Source organism: Anser anser, assembly GCF_964211835.1.
Source record: "Anser anser genome assembly, contig: HAP1_SCAFFOLD_103, whole genome shotgun sequence".
Taxonomy (NCBI): domain Eukaryota; kingdom Metazoa; phylum Chordata; class Aves; order Anseriformes; family Anatidae; genus Anser; species Anser anser.
In genome coordinates this window covers 193450-206347 of record NW_028154081.1, presented here as the reverse complement: position 1 = coordinate 206347, position 12898 = coordinate 193450, and the positions used below count along the sequence as shown (strand labels likewise).

At 43.7% G+C, this 12898-nt stretch overlaps 1 pseudogene across 1 annotated transcript in view; it reads right to left on the bottom strand.

Moving 5' to 3' along the window:
• Positions 1-35: 35 nt before the first annotated feature.
• LOC310890841 (nuclear pore complex protein Nup153-like) overlaps positions 36-12898 on the bottom strand; it is a 36676-nt pseudogene continuing 23813 nt past the window's right edge. Inside the window, exons 8-9 of the transcript in view lie at positions 12411-12605; positions 36-139 (exon numbers count right to left, since the gene is read on the bottom strand). The product of the transcript in view is annotated as a nuclear pore complex protein Nup153-like (transcript). The remainder of the gene's footprint in view (positions 140-12410; positions 12606-12898) is intronic.

Sequence of the window (12898 nt, the reverse complement as noted above, 5' to 3'; positions counted from 1 at the left end):
CTTGGCTTCTGTCAGCATGGAGCAGCCATCTCACATCAGCATTTTCTCGCAACAGTCAGGTGATCTCTGTCAGTGCTGCCAACAGGGGCACCCCTGCGGCCAGTCCAGCTGGCGGTATCGAAAGCTCGAGGTCCTAAGGCTGGAAGGAAAGAGAGAGGCGGAGGTGTGCCGAGAGGCACACGCGAAGCCATTGCTGTTGCACCCGAGCCATCGAGGTCCTTCGGTAATGTTCTCAAATCTATAGACATCTATCTGCCTCATCTGTCCTAAGCGCGGTCTTGCCATGTATAACCTACCACAAGCAGATTTGCCATTCTAACGGCAATGTCTGCAATCCATACACAGAACAGTTACCGCTACAGTACTCTAGACAATTGGTTGAACCTAGAAAGCTGATGTCTCTTTGCTGCTGCAATGTTTTCTTCCTGCTCCTATCTGCAGTAGTCCTGCTGGTGTCACGCCAAGCGTCGAGATCCAGACAGCGACACGCAAGGCATCGAGGTCCTGCCGGCGACCCGGGGGGTGCTGAAGACCCCAGGCTGCTGCTAAGTGCCTGGCACCAGGGCAGCCTCCCCCAGACGAAAACCAGCTCCACGTTGCGGCGGCCACAGGCATCATGAGCTGGCGGCCACGGCGGCAGCCAGAGGAGGCCCCCGAGGAGGAGACGTGCCCCATCTGTTTGGAGCGCATGTCCAGCGCGGCTCGCATCGACCCCTGCAGGCACATCTTCTGCCTGGAGTGTGTCCACGTCTGGGCTGCCGAAAGAGACACCTGCCCGCTGTGCCGCGGGCACATCATTGGCATCGTGCGCCTGGCCCGACGACCACGCAGGAGGTTCCAGCGCAACGCACGGCTGGGGCAGCGGCAGCAGCAGCAGCAGCGCCAGACGAGCCCCTCCAGCTACCGCTCCCGCAGCGTCTCGCCCCGGCGCAGGGAGCGCAGCCCCTCCATGGCAGGAGAGCTCGTCAGGAGCTTCTCCTGGCACGCGGGGCAGGTGGGGCGCAGACTGCCAAGGTCCCAGCAGGACGACGACGTCGGGGACACGTCCTGGCTGCATAGGGTCAGGCAGGAGGAGCCGGGGGCCGGAGACCGCACGGGCCGGCAGGCCGGGCCCCCCGCCTGAGCAGGCGGCCGGGCCTCACCTGGGGACGGGCTGGGGGTGGCAGCCACAATTAATTACCCCGGGAATAAATTACAAACTGTTCCACCCTGCAAAGCCTCTGCCTGCACTTATTTCCTGCATCGGTCAGCGGGGGGGGGTGGGGGGGGTGGGGGCTGAACGCAGCCCTCTGCCGCTGCCCGCGTCGCCAATTGGTTTGGGGATGTCTGCTCCTGATGGGGAGCGGCTGCGGGTGGTGGGTCCCCGAGTGAGACCTGGGGGTGAGAAGTCATTTGGGGGATGAGAAGTCGTCATGGGAATGGGAAAGTGTTGGGGGTGGGAGCAGCCACAAAGGTTTAAATTACTCAGTTGTTTTATTGGCCTCGCGTGATAAGAAGACTCAACTCTATCCACAAAATCCTGGCTGATGAAGGAACACGGTGCCCAAAGTAGAACTTAAATAATTTAGCTGAGTTTGTAAAAGATCAAAAGTGCTGAAGCAGTTTGTCCTGGTTCCAGTTAGGACAGAGTTAATTTTCCCTCATAGTAGCTGGTAGGGTGCTATGTTTTGGATTAGGATGAGAAGAGCGCTGATAACATGCTGATGTTTTAATTGTTGCAGAGCAGTGTTTACACCAGGCCAAGGACTTTTCGGCTTCTCGCTCTGTCCTGCCAGCGAGCAGGCTGGGGGTGCAGCAGGAGCTGGGAGGGGACAGACCCAGGACAGCTGACCCAAACTGGCCAAAGGGGTATTCCATACCATCTGGCGTCATGCTAAACAATACATAGGGGTGGCTGGCTGGGGTGGGGGGCCGGCTGCTAGGGGATAGGCTGGGCATCGGTCAGCGGGTGGTGAGCAATTGCGTTGTGCATCACTTGTTTTCTTACACATTATTATTATTAATACTATTACCATTATCACTATTATTACTATTATTGTTATTATTATATTCCTGTCTTAATAAACTGTCTTTATCTCAACTCACCGGCTTCACTTTCCCGTTTCTCTCCCCCATCCCAGAGAGGGAGGGGGGAGGGTGAGCGAACGGCTGTGTGGTGTTTAGCTGCCAGCCGGGTTAAACCACAACAGGTGACAGGCCTTTAACGACACTCACGACTCAGAAACATTTGCCGATGCAGTCAAACGGTGTCTATTAACGCGAGGCACTGAAGTTAATTGGTATTAAAAATGAGCCAAAACGAAAGGCAAGTATCTGCGTGTCCAGCAGAATGACAGCGATCATCACCATTTGATCAACCTTCCCTGTGAGTTCTATCTGCAAGTTACTTTGAGGTAGCGCTAGAAAGAAGCGGTTGGTCCAGAGCATCCCTGCAAAAAGAAACATCCACGGCTTAAGTACCGTTTACTCTTTTGGTATCCTTTTAAGTACTTTTTACCCGTTTCGGACTCCTGCCTTTTCCCGGCTCACTGATGACAGCATTAGTAGCCCCTCAAGCTACTGTCCTACAGCCTTTCCCATCAGTGAAGAGGTAGGAAAAACCCCACTGCTTCTTGGAAGAGAAAACCAGCAGGTTTTTGAATAAAAGCACTCTCTATTGCAGCTAGGTACAACGAAAAGAGTTTATGAAATCATTACGGGACATTCTTGTAGAAAACTTCCTCAAGCTTGGAAGAAAAAAAAACATTTCAGCTAAGTAAAACAGAAAATAACTGGAAGAAGTGAAGTATGGCGGTGTTGGAAAAGTTGCTTCAAAGACTTGTTTAATTAAAAAGAAGGAAAAAAGCAAGTTCCTACTGCAATCCCATCTTTGCCAAACTGATGGCGGGCACCAGTACGATGTGTTCAGCTAACACAGGCTGGAAGTTGTAACTGCAGCTGTGAAGTTTACCCAGTAAAAAGACTCCGCAAAGCATTCTAGCAGTTCCGATGCAATCACTGCTTCCTGAATTTGTGACTCATGGTTAACACGGCAGTACAGGAAGAAGTCTGGCATTCACTGTGCTCTTACGGTAAAGAATCTGCCCTGCGCACACCATCCCAAGCCAGGTATGCGCTCCTAACAGGAAAGGACGATAGGCTGATAAGTCTCAGCAGAGGGAAAAAGACATCAGAGAACTACTTTATAACAGCAGCACGCGGGCTGCAACCAACGTTCTCTTCCTCTCATCATTTTCATTTCTGTGGACTCCAAGAGAATACACTCCCAACATTTTTCAGCTCTGGAGAACAAACAGCCCAACCAATCTCATTCACTGAACTACAAAACTGGTATTTTCGCTATCTAGTCCGGAAAAGGAGGCGCACGTCTCTAACGTACAGTGTAGAGACCTTGTTAATAGGCAAAGTCTGCATAAAATAGGTGGCCACAGCCTGATTTTCTGACGTTCAGGGCCTTGGGTCACACACCACCACAGCATCAGACTTAATGAAGTCACCAATCTATGTGGGCCTCTCGTTACACAGGTCACATGTTATGGACCAACCTCTCAAAGGCCAAAAAACAGCACTGATACTGCCGGGCCAACACATATCTGTAGCATCCCATTTCTGGGTGACAACACAATGAATGTTTCCACAAAGTACTCGATGCAACCTAACTACTGTGTTTGGTGATGCAAAGCAAGCCGTGTCAAAGCAGCGTAGCACCCAGGCACATTCCTGGAAGATGTTTTGCTGCTCACGTTGAAGAAAATAGATAAAAAAATCCTGTGCAGTTTGCACTTCTGAGCTCAAGTACCACAGCTATGCACTACAATTGAAGTGGCATCAAACCTTGTAAGGTTTTGAAGCTTCAGCACTGCCATCCAAAGTCAAGGAGGCTGCATCTATTATCTTGAATTTGCCCCAGCTCAGTCCCCTGAAACAATTCCATAGACACGTACAAGCAACCCTTTTCACACCCAGATTCTTTGCTTCATCTATTCCACCTCTACCTTGTGTCATATTCTTATTAATCTGCCCCTCAAAAGACTCCCTGGCTCACACAAAGAAGCAACCCAACAAATCCCTGTTCCCAGCCACGTTGCTTTCATGCTTTGGGAAGAGTTAACTGCAACAGCTCTAACTGTGATGCCACCTCACCCCCTCCACCTATGTGAGGTTCTTTGCCTTCTGTCTCCTCCTACGTCTACACCTGCACTAGAACCAGGAAGAATGTGCTTCCTACAATACTCCAAGAGCCTCTTCTGTTTCAGGATGTCATCATTTCAATTCAGGACTGAAGGTATTCCTAGCAAAAACCCAACAGCTAATAGCTAACAGAAGCAGTTGCTGGTGATCAGCTACAAGCAACCTGGAAGTACTGAGGAGTCACAAAAGAGAATTTGCATTACATTTAAGAACAGCATGCAGCTTAGGACCACTGCTTTCACTGACTACACTAAGCCATAAAAAAGAATTGGATTCTTACCTGCCATCACAGCAATTATGGTTTATGTTGCCCCCAAAACACACACGGCAGTACCAGAACTGTGTCAACTAGCTTTAACAGCTTCCCCAGCTATTAAGTACAGTAATTTCTGCTTCCTTTTTTTTCTTGGAGGAATATTCTTTTGTTTCCAGCCTCACTTACTTATTATACACACTGTTAATTAGCAACTATTTCTCCATACTCATAGGGTTATGGAGTCCCTATGACTGGAAAAGACTCTGTACCCTTCAAGATAAGAACAGCATAAAGGCAGCAACTCGCAAGACTGCTCTAGCTTAAAGCAAAGCTTTCCTCATTGCTCTCATCTCCTTTGACTTGAGTACTGTCATCCTTCTACCAGAGCTTTAAAAACTTCATTACCACGAATGAAGGAAGACCAGAGCAATCAGAGAGGGTAGCAGAGGGTATAACTTAAGGAGCTGTTACTAGGATTTTTTTGTTGTTCCTGGTGGACTATTTTTCTCCTTGCCAGCAAGGAGGGAAAACCAGCAAGTTGTTTTCTCCAAGATTTTTTTTTTTTAGGTTTAAGAACACGGATTATGTTGTAGCAATTTCTTCGCTGTAAAGCGTCAGCTGAGAAGTCTAACAGTAAGAAGGGCAAGGGAAAACTGAATGCTGATGCAGAGAGTGCCAGCAGACATCATCCTCATTCCACGGGATGTTTGTAGCTATGGCAGTTGAAGTCTACACTTCCATATGCTTAACATACCCTATTTATAAGCCGATTTTAGCTGACCTAGCATGTATCAGTAGTACAGTTAGAGCCAGCAGCCTGCAGGAAAAAGTGGGCACAGGTGTTTCCATAGCAAGGCCTGTGAGTGTCTCCCATACATACTTCCAGTCTAAGCAAGCACATGAAAGGCTTGGCTTGTCGCTTACCTAAGGAACCAGGAAAACAAGGGGAAGCTAGATTTTGCTTGTGTCCTAATGCCCATATAAAAATAAAGACAGATGAAATACCCTTACTACCTTGTTAAATTCCATAAGCCGGAAGAGAACGTGCTGCACACAGGTACAAGTAAAATCCCTTGCTGGCAGGTTTGCAGAAACAAATTTTTTATTTACACAGGCAAGTCTTATCTTTAAGATAAGACCCCATTTACCTCTTTACATTTCTCGAATATTTACATGACTTCATGGTGCTCCAAGAGAGTGATGAACAAAAAGATTACAGAAACTGTCAAAAGCATAGCAAAAAAAACCCAACCTATCATTGTGCTTTAAAACTTATGAGCTAGAATAATGTAGAAGAAATGTAGTTTTAGCACTTTGGTCCTAACGGTCATGCTCTAGAAGACACTTAAATAGCAGAGGGGATTTCAGAAGTGACCGTATCCAGAGGTTGCCAGTGACAATTCATGAGTGAATCGTAGAGTTCTTCGCTTGTCTCCGTGAATTGTCTGTTCATTTCATCAACATCCAAGTAGAGCTGTGGATCTGAAAATAAAAGCCTGGTAAGTCCAAGTATCAAATCTGAGGCATGCGCACAAAAAAACTTCACGTGAAATGGCTAATAAAATGTATTTTAAGCTAAGTGTAATAAGCTATTAGATCTACTAATTTTAGTGAGGTATTTAGTCCTCTAAAATTTTGAGCCTCACAACTCCAACTTTTGGGAATTTGTATATTAGAAGGCTGGGACTAGAATTGTCTTTCAAGATAAAGACAAAGACAATGTTTAAGATAGTAAAGATAACGTTTACGGATAATCAGCCATGAAACCCTCCCAAGAGTCATTTAATTCACTTCTACGGCAATACACGTTACATAGGATAGTTTCTAAACACTAACACAAAATGCCTCCACGTGAGGAACTTTGCAAACCTTCCAGGACACAAATATGTTTTGTACCGTATTTGTAAGTGCAAGCTGAATCCTCCTTTTGGAATCTGCAACATAAGCTTTTACCTCAGGGTGGAGAACAAAGCTTTTGCATATTACTGAGCTTCTAATATAAAATCTGTTTAGCGGAACCAATACAAAGAACAAAATTCTGTATTAGACCATTTTCAAATGGGAATGAAGGCACAGGTACAAGAAACCTGCTGCGAAGCATTGACAGTGTCCCGTTTTACTTGATGCGGTCAGTGTATGCTGTATCAGCTTTAAAACCCCAGCTGATTGCAGATCAACCCCACAGAGGTTTGACCTCAGCTGAATTTTCAAGATGTTCTTCATCCAGTAGAGGTTGGCTTGTATTGTTAAAAGGCACAAGGATGGCTAAACTCAAGTGACAATGATAGAACCCTTATTACCGTCAGTAATTAGGTCATCACCGATTGCAGTCATAACTGAAGATTCCTGAAAGACAGAAAAGGCTAAGTTTAATCATAACTCATTTCAGAAAGCATCACAGATTCAAAGTGCTGCAGTCTCAACCCATTCCTTCTTCCTACAACTACAAGGATAGATGGCATTTTATCTATTTATTTTTAGAAGAAAGCCAATATTACAGTACAGGTTGGAAGGGACCTCCGGAGGTCACAACTAATAAATTGACCACTTACATAAGACCACTTACAACAACTGTTTAATTTGCTTTAAGCAAAGCAAATCAGAAGAACAGGAACAGAAGAAGCGTACGCAATTATGCTGTCAAAACCATTCTTTGGTATGCGTGAACAAATAATGGTGTATAAATCACTAATTCTATGGATTTACTATTTAAGCACTTAAATACAAACACCTCTGAATGGAATCTGCTCTTTTAACTTCACACTAAGCAGAAAGCATGTTTTCAACTTCGGATTCTTTTTGCTGATTCACACAAATCTGTACAACGTATTATCTGTGAAATATTTTCTTTACAGCAAGCGTGCACTATCTTTACCTCAAAAACAGCTGGAGCCATTAAAGAATCTCCTAAAGAGCAGTCTCCAACAGCTTGCATGCTGTCACAGGGAGCATAGGAGCTGTAGTTGTAGTCAGCGTAAGCATCGTAACTCCTCTGCGAGTAGTAGTTCTGGTAATCTTGGCAATAATCATTATGGTTGTATGACTGGTACCGCTGCAATTCTGCTTTCAGTCTGAAACATGAGAAGTTGCATACAGTCAGAGAACAAGAGACTGTAAACCCAGTTCTGAACTTAAACAATTTGTCAGCTTACATACTTCAAAGCTTAAAAGGAAGCTTTCCTAAACAGTCACCTAAGTGACAGCTTAAGTCACAGCTCAAAATCTCATTTCTATAGAAGCAAGCATCCTCACCTTTGCCAATACCAGAAGGAATTGTTCTCATGGATTAACTCCAGAGCCTTGACATGGTTACCTGTACACATCAAGTATTTTTAGCGTTGGCATAAGCAAGCTGCTGCTATGTCTCTGTGCTTTGCTAAAGATTGATTTAAGACCAGAGACATTTATCAAGCACAGCTGCTTTAAAGATGCAGTCTTAACCCTTCTATCTTTTGTTTGGTTAATTACTAGATCTTATTTCCAGAAAGAAGTGAATGGAGTCAGATTATCCATTTCAAAGAAGCATCTGACGCTGCCTGTCAGTTTGCCATGTCTACCTCCACGTGCTCAGTTTTTTTGTTTGTTTAAAGTCCATTAAACATTCAACAGCTGCCAACTATACCACTCAGGTGAAGTCAGTCTTGCTTAACAACACAATCGCGATTCTTCAGCATGACGCCTTATTATTAGTGGGAGCATTACAAAATACACTGGTTCTTAAGAAGAAAGGGCCAGCTGATTAGCTTTCACTACTTTCCCTTTCAAGATTTTCTCAGGGGCAGCTTCAGACTAATGACAAGAACCAAGACAAGTGCTATCTGTACTAAAACTGAGGTACACTGCATAAAGAACATTCAGATAACCCAGCTGCATATTCAAAAAAATCCGCTGTTTAGACTTGTCTTCACTGATTCTGTACAGGCAGACCTCCTGTGTTTGCAGTGCCCAGTTTCTCTGACTTGAATTGGGGATGCAGAGAAGTGAGTTCTATGCTTTTGGGGAAGAATACAAGCTGAAGGCATTCTGAAATAGCTTCCAAACTCAGCAAACATGAGGGACAAACTAATCCAATGGCTGGGTATTTCAATGCTAAGAGAGCACGGTACTCAGCCATTCAGAAACGTATTACTGATGTGTATTTTAATACCTACATTTGTTTCAATACTGCAAAGCTACACAAGTTCTAATAAAGAGGTAATCCATTGTCTTGTTACTGTAATAAACAAACAGAAGATACATCATCTTAGGTCTTCTGCTTCCAACTGCACTCTTCCTACATACAGTTGTGTAGGGAAGGAAAATCTGAAAATACTGTTGACGTTCTTCTGGATAGCCGAAGCAAGAAAACATGTTTGTGGCTTATTCTTGTTTTCAAAATAAAACAATATTAATTTAATCAAAAAATTTTGGCAAAGAAGTTTGGACAGTGCTCTCTTGGAGAAGAGCATTTCCATTCTAAAGCAGAAGGAGGCAACATTTGCAGAATTATGCTAGGTAAACAGAAACAGAAGTGTCATTTTTTACTATTTAACAGAACACACAAGCTAACCTCATGAACATACTGAAATTGTTTATATGAAGTCCTGTTTTGTCAGTATCCTGGATCAAAGTTCATCAAATTTGGTATCAATTCTTTAACCGTTCAGAGACCTGAATTGCCTTAAATAAGTGATAGAACTGAGCCGGTAGAGTAAGAAACCCTCTCAGGAAGTGCTAAGCTTTAAACTCCCCATTGCCCTAAGCTCATGAAAAGCAAAAAATAGCATTCTAAACCTGTTCTAGTAATAACGCCTTTGGCTTTCTCCCTGCGTTCCCATTTTTCCCCCCCACTTCTTTCCTGTCAACCCACTGTAAAACTAGTTATGTGCTTCTCTCAAACTAGAGGGAAAGCTCTAAGAACAAGAACTCCCTAGCATATAAAACCACTTCTTGTCCCTTCTACCTTATGCAGGCCCAAACCTGAAAATATTTACCAATGCATTCAGCTTTGCTACTGTTGAGAAACAAGGCTGGTTGCAATGGCAGCTAAGCCCAAGTTGCGCTGTCTGGCTAGACTTAACAGTTGGATTCCCCCAGCCATCCTGAAGCAGGTTGATGAATCCAGGGAGTCAAAACATAGGACTTCTGCATTTCTGGTTTTGTAGACTGCATCCTGTGTACAGCCACTACAGCAAGGGCCACAGACTTTCCAAAGGCAGAGCTACAAGAATCTGATTATTTAGAATAACTGTATCAATGCACAACTCCTTGGTTACCTTTTAGAAATTCCTATGCTCAGCCGGATTCCTTTTCCCCCCAGACCTGGTGCGTTCTGGCAGTCTTGCAGTGCCCTCATCTGATCACCTTGCTCACCAAATCTGTCATAGGCATACCCTCTACTATTTTCAAAAGGGAGAAAACCAATTCTGGTATGCATAACAGTTACAAAGCTAACGAATTCAGTTTCTGTCTTCTACAAAAAACAGAAGATAGCAGCTACTATAGCTTCTATTACTTAAGCAACCTCTCTGGCATGTGCACGTGCACAGAAAAGGCTTTCACCAAATTAAAGGTGCAAAAAAGGAGCAAAAAGCTTATTCCTTGGTAGCATTAAGATGCAACTCACTGAGAGCCAGCAAAACAATACATTTTAAGTGCTCTCTGCGTAAGTAATCAGATTCCATATTTCTGCATATACAGCAGTTAATCAGTTAGCACTAACCCACTCCTTTTGGAGCCACAAACTTTATTGGTCACAAACACCAAGAGCTGGCTGTAATTATCTGAACCAGTATTAACCGGTACCTCTGAACTCTTCAAACAAAAATATCTTTCAGGTGCTCTTAGAAGAACAACATCAATTGCCTGCAACAATTTGATGGCTTTGCTAAACGGAGCACTGAAAAGCACAGTGGTACAGTTTCTTTTGTAGCCTGTTCAGAAATTATAGCCCCGTGCCTACAGCTTCAAATCAGGCCAAGCTTACCAGCCCAACTCTTACAGCTTAAGTTCACTGCACTCGAATGCCTTCAAGACGTGCTTTTAGGAGCCATGGAGAAGAACCCTCTGGTAAGACCACCATTATAAAGTACTGAGTGTTGTTTTACACTTAAAATAGAACTATCTGTTACAGTCATTCATCAGCTTTCCCTAGGCTGCTGCTCTCTCACTACTGAATGTGATCCTGCTCTCAGTTTCCCACTAACTTTTTCCCCCAGCGGTTATGGCCTCTTTTCATCTATGACACTTTTAAGGGACTACACCGTGTTGAAAAATGCTGGTTAACATTTCCTTTTACACAAGGTGCCTCATCGAATTTTCCTGACTAAACCAGACCCCAGAACCTTAACTAGAAGAGGAAGCACACAAACACACACGCCTCCCTGGCCACCATATCTCCCCAAAACATATCTGTTCAGTAACAGACCAACTGTAAGAATACTGCGATTAAAATCAGTATAGCTCTATACACTGCTTTTGTTCGGGATTACTAGCTAATGTCCTTCCCCTTACCCCTTCTGGAATTAATACTGAATTCTGTACTCCAAAACGCGGTTCTTAAGTCATACAAATGACATTTAACAATCAGAATTTTTCCACACAGTGATCCTCAATAAAAACTTCAATCCTCTACTGCAGTCTTTCAACAAATTAAAGGAATACAAAACTGGCTAATAACTGTTCAGTGATTTTTGGACCTTTGTAGCACTAGAGTAACAGCAGTACACTCTGCAGCATAGTTGCAAGTATGTGGGAATAATCTCTTTTTTTCTCTGAAAAGTGTGAGGCCTCTATTTCACCCTACTAAAGATTTTACCACCAACTGTACTGCTAGCATTGAGACACTGCAACTTCTGTGCTTGTATGAGATGCAGGACAGGTTCCTTAAGGTGTCGCAATTTTTTGTCTAAACCTAGTGTTGAGATCAAAAAAGGGATTGCTACTAATTTCGTACGTATCAATAACCAGGACAGAAGACATGCTGCATATAGGAATTAAACTTTTTCTAAAGCTCTAGTACATGAACATATCAAATCCCGCAGATTTTTTCTAGTATGGTTTCAGAGGTCTTACTTGATGGACATAAGCGCACAAGTGAAGACAAAAGATACTCTGTTTACCTGAAGTACTGGTTTGGACCCCAAATGAAAAAGCTGGCTTTGCTTGCTCAGGTTCCTTCTCTGATGGTTTAACGAAACTGAAGTTGAACATAGGTTTTGCTGTGCTCTCTTCTTTTGTACGCTCGGACTTCCCAACTGAAAAGATAGGCTGTGTCTTTGACTCTTCAGTGTCAGCTTTCTTTCCAAACACTAACGGAGCAGCAGTAGTGACAGAATCCTGCTTCTCTTCTGTCCTTCCCAAAATAAACTGTGAGGCAGCTGCAGACTCTGCACCTGAACACTCTGAGTGAACACCGAATGTAAATGATGGCAAGGCAGCATTTTGTGGACGCAGTCGCAGTACCAAAACCTGCAGAAATAAGTGAATGTCAAGTCCGTAACCCACGGTGTATCTGCAGTACGTGAAGGTTTGAACTACATTCTAGTCCTGATCTTTCCAGTCAAAACTGTTTAACAAACAACCAACCAAACAGTAAAACAAACAAGAAAACCCCATGCTTCCTCTCTACATAAAACTTTTCACAATTGTGTTTTCTGCCCACCACCTGGCTTTAAAAAGTATACAAACTTCTTTGAAAGATCATGTTTTTAGTCTGAACTCCAAATGAACAACGTGTAGGGCATGTAAAGAACAAGCACGTCATTAATGAAAGCTTTTCTCTAAAAAGGATAAACTTATTCTTGGGGAAAAGTGTGGAAACAGAAGTTATCTAGGCAATATTCCTACAGGAAAAACGAATAATTTTGCCACACCTCAAAGGAAAAAATAATTGTGCTTAACAGGTAAGAAAATAAAAAAAATCAGAGCAAACCAAAAAATAAATCACAGAATATGCATCCTCGTTTTAATCATTAAGTATTACCTCTGAGCTCTGCTTTGGTGCTTGGCTTTGCACTTTCACAGGCTACACACTTCGTGGCCTCTGCTTTGTTTTGAACCAAGCAGGTCTCCCAATCCCAGCTTCCTTCAGGCTTCTTAAATTTGTCTAAATCCAGAAATTCTCCAGAAGGAGCAGAAAATGCAGATGCACTGCTACTGGTCACAGGTGTTGGACCCTCTGTGAGACAAACAAGACAGTTAACCATCCTGTTTGAACATGAACTATAAAATGAACATTAACTTTTAAATTTGATTTGTCAAATCCCACAGAAATGTTCAAAACTACTCCGCAACTCCCCCCCCCCCCGCCCCTGAAAAAAATAAAAGCCACCAAAAACCCACAAAGAAACAAACAAACAAACAAAAAAACCAGAGTGGAACTCAAAGCTTCCAAACAACACACAACTCTGTTCAGCACACAAGCTTCTGCTGCTGTTGACGACAGTGTAACCTCCATAAAGAGGCCTGACA